The sequence below is a fragment of the Haemorhous mexicanus genome, chromosome 4 (assembly GCF_027477595.1).
Source record: "Haemorhous mexicanus isolate bHaeMex1 chromosome 4, bHaeMex1.pri, whole genome shotgun sequence".
NCBI classification, from domain to species: domain Eukaryota; kingdom Metazoa; phylum Chordata; class Aves; order Passeriformes; family Fringillidae; genus Haemorhous; species Haemorhous mexicanus.
In genome coordinates, this window is record NC_082344.1 from 78,077,452 (window position 1) to 78,085,459 (window position 8,008).

Consider the following 8,008-nt stretch of genomic DNA (forward strand, 5'->3'; position numbering starts at 1 on the left):
AGTTGCGGGCACCTCCAGCTCTCGCAGCGTTCGCAGGCTTGCGATCGGGCCGTGCCGCAGCATTCGAGGGCGCTTCTTCTGCCCGTGGCCCGGCCCCGAACGTTCCCGCTCGGGAGCCCTCCCGGCACCGCCCGGGCGCTCGCTGAGGCGGACGGGGAATTTGGCGCGGCGGGGCTGCCGCGGCAGCGCCGGTGCGAGCCGTGCCGGAGCCGAGCGGGGCTGTGCCGGGCCGGCGGGCGGGAGAGGCGGCCCGGGCCCTGCGCTGGCCCGGCCGGTGCCGGCCGCTCTGCCCGCTGCGGGCGCGGGGCTCGGGCGCCGCCGGGGCCCCCTGGGCCCGGTGCCGGCCCCGCCGGGCCGGGGGAGCGGGCGGGGGGCTCCGGGGCGGCGCCGCCCCTGCGCGCCGGAGGAGCCGCTGTCCTGCCGGCAGCCGCGCTCCGTCCGTGCCGGCAGCGCGGGCTTCGATTGCTGAAAGTTCTTGGACGTCGTGGTTTCGAGGCGGGTTTTGGGAATCGATTGCATCGGTTCGTTCTGTTTGCAGTTGCTGGATGCTAAGGGATAGGGTGTTTTTCCTGAATGCTGTGGATCTCGGTTCAGGTGGTGACGATAAAGGTTTGTTTTGAATGGAGTTTTGTTGTCGGATTTTTTTTTTTTTTTTTTTTTTTTTTGCCGGGGTGTGCGATGTTTTCTAAAGGTGTGCGATGGTTTTTATGGGTCGTAGCGTGAAGTAGAGGTTAGGCGTTTAATTCTGTTGTGGTGGCTTTTAGTAGCGTGAGTGTGTAGCGTTTGTTCTGGTGGGCTTGAGGTAGCGTCAGGTAGTTAATAGCAGCGGGGTTTTAAAGATATTGATAATTGCGTTTGTGTTTATCGTCTTACAGGGCTTTCATTTATTTGGTTTGTTCGATTGTAGCGTATGTTTTATTGTGACGGATCGTTTGGGAGATATTGTTTATGGTTCCGTTTCTTTTTAGGCTTTGTGTTCATTTCTAGGCGGCGTTTTATTTTGATAGATTGAGGCACTATGGGTTGATTCAGTTAGGATTTTTTTGTTGTTGTTGTAAATTTAAGTTTATTTAAATTTAAGTTTTCGGTTGGGTTTTTGGCTGGGTTTTTTTGGTGGTGCTTTTTTTTTTTTTTTTTGGCCTTTGATATATTTGGTTGTTGTTTATCAGGGGTTTTTTTTTTGGAACATGGGTATTTATAGGGTGGGTCTTTTTAAGTAGTTTTTTTATTTGGGTAGTTATTTTCTTATTTTGTAGTGGTTGAGATTTTTTTCTATTTCGTTAATTAGTTCGGTTTTTAAAGTTATTTTTACAGAGTATTGGTTATTCTTTGACTTAGTGTAGAGGTAGAAATTTTTTTTATTTTTTTCTTTTTTTTTTTTTTTTTTTTTAGTAAAGTTCAGGGTCATTGGCACTGCTTGGAGTTTAGTAAGGTGGTTTGAATTTTTCCTCGTAGTTTTGGTGATTTGCTGTGTGCGTTTCTATTGGGTTTTCTTTTATATTCGTTGCGTTTTTCTGATGTGATGAGAATTGTTACGGCAAAGAGCGTTGTGTGGCTTTTTGCTGGCCGTCGGTTGGCTGGTGGAGGTATCTGGATGCTTTTGGAGGATATTGGTGGGAATTTGATGCTGTTTGTTTTGTCCTATTATTTAGGAATTGGATTTTAAATGTAAAATTATAACTATAACGATAATGAAACAAAACAAATAGATGTATAAAAATGGGAATAAAACCCCTTAAAATTTAAATATAGACCGAATATATAAAAGTGAAACATGTAACATGAATCATTATATATTACAATAAGCTATTATAATTTTTAATACAGAGTATTACATATGTTTATAGATATCTAAAGATCTAGATTATAAATAGAAACAAAGCCCCAATCAAAATATAAATATAGAAATGGATGACAAATATATGCAGACATATATAACAATATAAGATAATTATAAATACAGAATAATAAAAATCGATACAATACATAATACAAGTAATACTGTATATATCTTATGATAATATATTATAGGAAATGTGTATTGGATATATATAAGTAGAGTACATCAATATGTTATCGTATACTATATAACAAATTATAAATATAAATATGAAAATTATAAATATAAAAATATTTTTAAATAGTAAAGCGGGTTTTTTTTTGTCAATAGGCAGAGTTTTGATTGTAAAAATTTTAGATACAAATAATATAAAGGTGGCAATCTAAGGATAGAAATAGATCATAAATACATACAGATATATATAAAATTTAAAAATATAAGAAAAAATTAGTTGTAGCAGTAGATATGATACATAATAGAAATAATAATTTAAATACTTTTTTAGAATTTTATATATCTTATATGTAATCACTATTATAATGCATCAAAAGAAACGAAAGAATCATATGTGAATATAATTTTAGGAAGTAGAAATAAAAATACTTCAATGGCGTTTAAAATAAGGGGGGGTTGTATTTATTTTGTTAGAGACAGGGTTTTTATTTTGAATAATAGAAGTATTATATAAATAGAAATCTAAAGAAAGAAATATACCATCGATATAGACAGATATGTATAAAAACGCAAAACATAAATAAATACAAACCATAGGAGTAGATGTAATATATTATACAAATTACCTAACGCATCAATGTCCGGTATAAAGATGCATGTGAATGTAAACATGAAACATTTAAATCTAAAATAGATTTAAATATGGTTTTAAAGAAAGGGCGCTTGTTTCGTTCCTGTTGGGTAAGAGGCAGGTTTTCGGCGTTTATTTCAGAGGATTTTCCGGGGGTTGGCAGCCGGTTTTTTGCCCGCCTTCCCCGCCCGCAGCCGAGCGCGGTCCCGCCCCCCGGACGGGCAGCGGCCGGGACGCGTCCGTGCCGAGGCCCGCGCGCGATCGCGCCCTGGGGGGGCGGCTCGGCCGGGACGCGCTTGACCTTCCCAAGATGGCGGCCAAAAGGGCGGGAAAAAGGAGCACCGCGGTCTGTATACCAGACTGCCTGCCCGCCGGCCCGGCGGGATTTTCCGTGCGGTATGCAGCGCCGGGCACGCGGGCCGTGGGTCAGTGGCGCCGCTGGCGGGCGGGTGGCGGGCGGGCGCCGACAGGCAATGGCACGGACGCCTCTCTCTGCCGGGGACCCGCAGCCGCCGCCGTCCCGGGACTCGGGAGAGGCTCGGCCGGGAGCCGGGTGACCTTCCCAAGATGGCGGCACGAAGGGGGGGCGCAGTCGAGGCTCGCGGTCCGTTCGCTGCGCTGCCCGCACGGCGCCCCCGTGGCGGCGCCGGCCCGTCGGGGCTTTCCGCGGTGGTTCCGGTGCGGGGCTGGCGGGCTGTGGGCTCGGCAGCGCCGCGGGCGGGCGGGCGGGTTTTGGGGGGCCGCTGACGGGCACTGGCGTGGTGGCCTCTCTTCGCCGAGGTACTCAGGGTGCATCCTGTGCTGCTGGAGGGGGCTTTTGTACTGGGGAAGCTTATTTTATTTTTCCGAATGAAAATAAGCTGCCCGGTATGCCCGTGTAGGCGTCAGTAAAACGCGTGCTTTGGTAGGGAATTTAGTACTTAAAAGTAGGGGGTTTATTTGATTTAAGCGTGGATGAGTCTCCAATGACTCGATAGTCACACCAATGTCAATATTACAGCCTGGCAGGTGACCGCGTTGGAGAGAGGAGGGCGGCTGCCAGCAGGCAGCCCCCCGGGGAAAACAGGGGAGTTTCAGTGGTTTCTGGAGCCTGAGGAACAGGGAGATGCCCTGAGCTGAGCAGGAGTTAAGCGCAGTCATGCGGAGGCCTGGCTGTTGCGATTGAAGGTCGCTTGGTGAATATCGATAGTTTCTGTAGGTATTTTTATATCTATAGAAAGATAAAAAGTAAAAGTAGACTATAGAGCATTGTGCAGGAGAAGAAGAACCCTTTATGTAAGATGTGACCTGAGGGGCATCATGCCAGGCTGTCCCTTCCAGACTGGGAAGGATTCAGTGTTTTGTATGGCACGATGGAGAGTTTTGAAAAGTAAGATTTCCTCTTCGGTGCAGGTCCGATGGGTGAGGCCTGGCAGCTTGTGCACTGCCACTGTGCTACCCTGCGTGCCTCTCCTTCCCTCCCTGCTCCGCAGGCACAGCACGGGATCAGCAGGGAGAGGCGGCTCTGGCTCTGTCGTGGAGGATCCAGGAGCTCGGCGTGCGTGTCTGAGCCTGCAGCTGCGAGCCGCAGCAGGACCCAAGGTCTGCACACGCCTGTGTACAGGTACTCTCAGAAATGTTGACTGTCCTGACTGAGCCCTCAGGAGCTGGCAGTGCCAGCCTGGAGAACAAGAGTAACTTCCAGCCTTTTCTTTTGTCTCCGTGTCCAGTGTTCAGTCTAATTCCTGCTGGGCCTTTGCCCATCATGGTGTGAAATGCTTCAGGGAATAAAGGGGGGGAAAAAAGCGGGGGGAAAAGAAAAAAAGATCAAACAGTGGTCTAAACCTCAGGAGGAAGAAGACATCTGTCAGGACACACTCTTAAGAGAAATGGGATAAAGAATACTTGTTTACTAAATCTTTCGTATCTGTAGCTAGTTCAAAGACAGTCAAAGCCAGTCCTTCCCGTTAGAAGGGCAAAAGAAGAACAGAGAAGCCCTCAGCCTAAGCCATTGGAAGCAGCAGCAGCAGCTTTGTGTACTCCGGTGTGGCAGGCATTCCTGGGTTGGCTTTTTTTCTTTTGCATCTAGCACCGGTAGAGGAAAGTTCTTTGCAAGGTGATCGTTCCAGCCTTGAATTGAAATGTGAGCAAAGAGGAGCTTCCTCAGTTGGATTTGGGTTTATTCATGGCACTTGTAAACAGAGTTAAGGTGAAGATAACACGGGCAGGGAGTGTGCCGTGGGTTACCACAAGCGATAAAGGATTTTGGGACGGTGACAAGGCAGTTTCCCCTTCAACGTATTGTTTTTTTTTTTTCTAGAAGAATGATGCGAGAACAGAAAAGTTGCAATGGCATTGCAGTTCCCTGCACAGAAAATAGCCAGGGAGGTGAAGCCCGGCCAAGTGGTGCCGTTCGACTGCGCCCCGACTGGGAGCATCAGGTGAGTGACGAGGACTGAGCCGCTCCCCCCCTTTAGCAAGCACACCGGCAGTGTCAAGCCGGATCACCCTTTTCCAGACCGCTGGCATGTGCTTGGGGACAATAACCTGTACTTTTCACAGCCAGGTCTTCTGAGCCACAGCACCTCCTGCTCTGCGGTGGCCACTGCTCACTGATCCCAGTGAAAACAAACTTGTGTACAGGCACTCTGCAAAACTCCCACCTTAGATGCCACTGAAGCGCAGCTTTGGCTTTCGGGCGTCTCCCCCGCAGGCCGTCCCGTGTGTCGTTTCCGCAGAGGATTCCTTGTTAGTTAATTACTTCGTTTTGTTTTTAATTTCCAAAGAATATCAGTTGACTTTTACAGCTTCTTCAGTGCTCCCCAAGCTTCATGCCACACCTAAATGCTCATCTTCGCTGCCTGAAGGTCCTTTCTGACCTGAACGATTCTATGACTTTGGTCCCTACTTCAGCTTAAGGGAGAAGCTGCACGTTGATTGGGTTTTGGAGAAAAAGATTTGAACGTCCAGCTGTGAATTGATCTTGTGTTTTGTCTTCCAGGTTCATTCCCATTGTGATCTGCAAATGGCAAATCAGGGTTGCTCTTTGTTAAAACCAAAAGCGCTCTCAGAATGTTGATGGAGGTGATGATTGCAGGGGCGATGCTTCTGGAGAATAGCTCCCCCATCTTCCCCAGGGCCTGGGCAGAGAGAGGTGGAGCTCGGAGTCCCCCCAGTCCTCCCGCGGGTGTCGGCGTCTGCAGCGCCATCGGGACGGGATCCACGGCGCAGCTCCCTCCTCCAGAGGCCGAAAGCTCAGCCTCCAGTTTCGTGCAGGGTGATCACCTTTCCAGGGCAATACAAGCACTTCCCAAGAGCAGCTGGTGAGGATGGCGCAGAAGCAAGGACAAGGGTGCAGTGAAAAGTTTGGTGCATCGATCCAGCTTCCGGACATGGTAGGGAAGACACACCGTTTGATAAAACACCAAACACGGTACTTTTCATTCTTTGTGTTTTTCTGTGCCCCCATTGTGATCACCCCTGGAAGTATTATTTTCGAAAAACATATCTAGGAGAGAAATCGTAACCTGCTTTGCGTCCTTCTGCCTGGAAGGGTTGTGACACAGGGAAGTGAGGAAGGGGCTGGCCGGGGTCAGCCTCTGCTGAGCCTCAGCTCTGGCTGCTGCTCCTGCTTCCCGGGTACAGCCAAAAGCTGTCATGATCAAAAGAGCAGGCAGCCCTTCTGTCCTGAGTCACAGGGGCCATTTCTTCCTGAGTGACTCAAGATGGGAAATCATTCTTGGAGCTTCAAAAGAAAAAAAAAAAAAAAAACCTCACGCAATCATTTCTAAGTGTGTATATATACACATAGATTTCCTTCAATGAAGAAGAAAATCTTAGAAATATCATGTCACGTCTGGCTTCCTAGAGAACATCCTTATCTCTGGGCTTCTGAAATCAAATGTCTGTGCATTTATAGAGCATTTCCCCTCTTTTTATGTGCCTCCCACAGTGATCTTCTACCCTGCCCCACGGCAAGAAGAGTTTGGTGATTTTGCTGCTCTGCTCTCTCAAGGGTGTTGCAGGCTGCGTAGCAGGGAGTGAAGCCCTTGTCGCTGCTCATCAGACACTTTCCTACAGAATTCTCCCTGCAGTGATAAAATTAGACTGGTGTTAGTGAGCTGCCAAGTAGAGCAGGTAACATTGGACAAGAATGGTTTCTGAGCTGCTGTTCACTAGCACGTGTTTCCCCTTTCCAGCGCGGTGCCGCCGCCCAAGAAAGGATTTTTGTGGGTCAGCCAGATGTGCTCCTGCCTCCCACTGAGGCTCTGAGATGGAGCCGAGTTTGCATTCCAGTTTATTGCAACAGAGGGTCACGGGAAATTTCCTCAGCTATCTCAGGCACAGAGCCATGGAAGCAAGTAAGCCTGAGCTCCTGCGTGCTTGCTGTGAGCCTTGGGACGAGTGTGCATCATTGCAGGCTTGGAATTTATTGAAATGTGCTAAGGAAACCGGCTCTGGGGGGGGAGGGAGGGAGGGAGGGAGGGGAAATCCTCTCTTCACATGTGCCAATCCTTCTCTGAAACTCATCCCGGCAGGACAGCACGAAGACTGAACGTGTAAGAAGATGTGGGGTGCAATGGAGAACCTGGCAGGAGCATCCGACGCACACGTGCACGAGTTTTGCTTTTTGCTTGGATTGAAACTCAAAAGTTGTAAGGAATTTGGGAATGAGATGGGACGTTTCAGAAGAAGAGGAAGGAGGAGAAGAAGTTGTTGTTACAGTCCTGGCAAAATCCTTTGTTCTAGCTAATAAAAGAAGTTAGTTTAAAAAAAAAAAAAAAAAAAAAAAAAAGTGTTTTTTTTTTTTCCTTGAATATTATATTCGTTGGTGGTGTATGGTGTGTTGCTTTATTTCTTGGTATTCTTAACTCTCTGTCATTGTTTTCTTTTTGAGTGAGGCTAACTTTATGGATGGGTTGGTTTGTATTTGAGTAGGATTAATTTCAGTAGGTTTCTTGAATAGACTTGGGATATTGTTGGGATTTTGGTTTTGTTTATTGGATGTATAAACAGAGAGATTTGGTAGGGCTAGCTCGGCTGCTGGAGTTTTGGGTGTTAATTTATTAGATGGCTTTTGTTAAAAGCCGTTTTAAAATTGTTGAAAGTTTTCTTAAAAAGGTCGTGGTTTAAAGGTGGTTTTTAAGAATTGATTGTATTGTTTTATGCTGTTTGTAGCTGGTGTACCAGAAGGGATATGGTGTACTTCTTGAGTGTTACGGTTTTAGCGTTCCCAAGTTCCGATTTATTTCTGGTGTGATGGGTTTTGTTTAGTTTTATCTTTGGGGACAGGGGCATTTTTATGGTGGGTTTTTATAGGCAACATTTTTTAAAATTTGGGTAGTGGTATTTTTAGTATTTTAATAGTTTAGATTTTTTATTTG

The 8,008-nt window shown here is 46.8% G+C and overlaps 1 long non-coding RNA gene across 1 annotated transcript; it reads left to right on the forward strand.

Annotated features, from left to right (window-relative positions):
• The first annotated feature begins 5,394 nt into the window (after window positions 1-5,394).
• Window positions 5,395-7,389, forward strand: LOC132326982 (uncharacterized). The gene is made up of 2 exons (XR_009486404.1): window positions 5,395-6,761; window positions 7,163-7,389. It is a non-coding gene; the product is annotated as an uncharacterized LOC132326982 (long non-coding RNA).
• The last annotated feature ends 619 nt before the right edge of the window (window positions 7,390-8,008 follow it).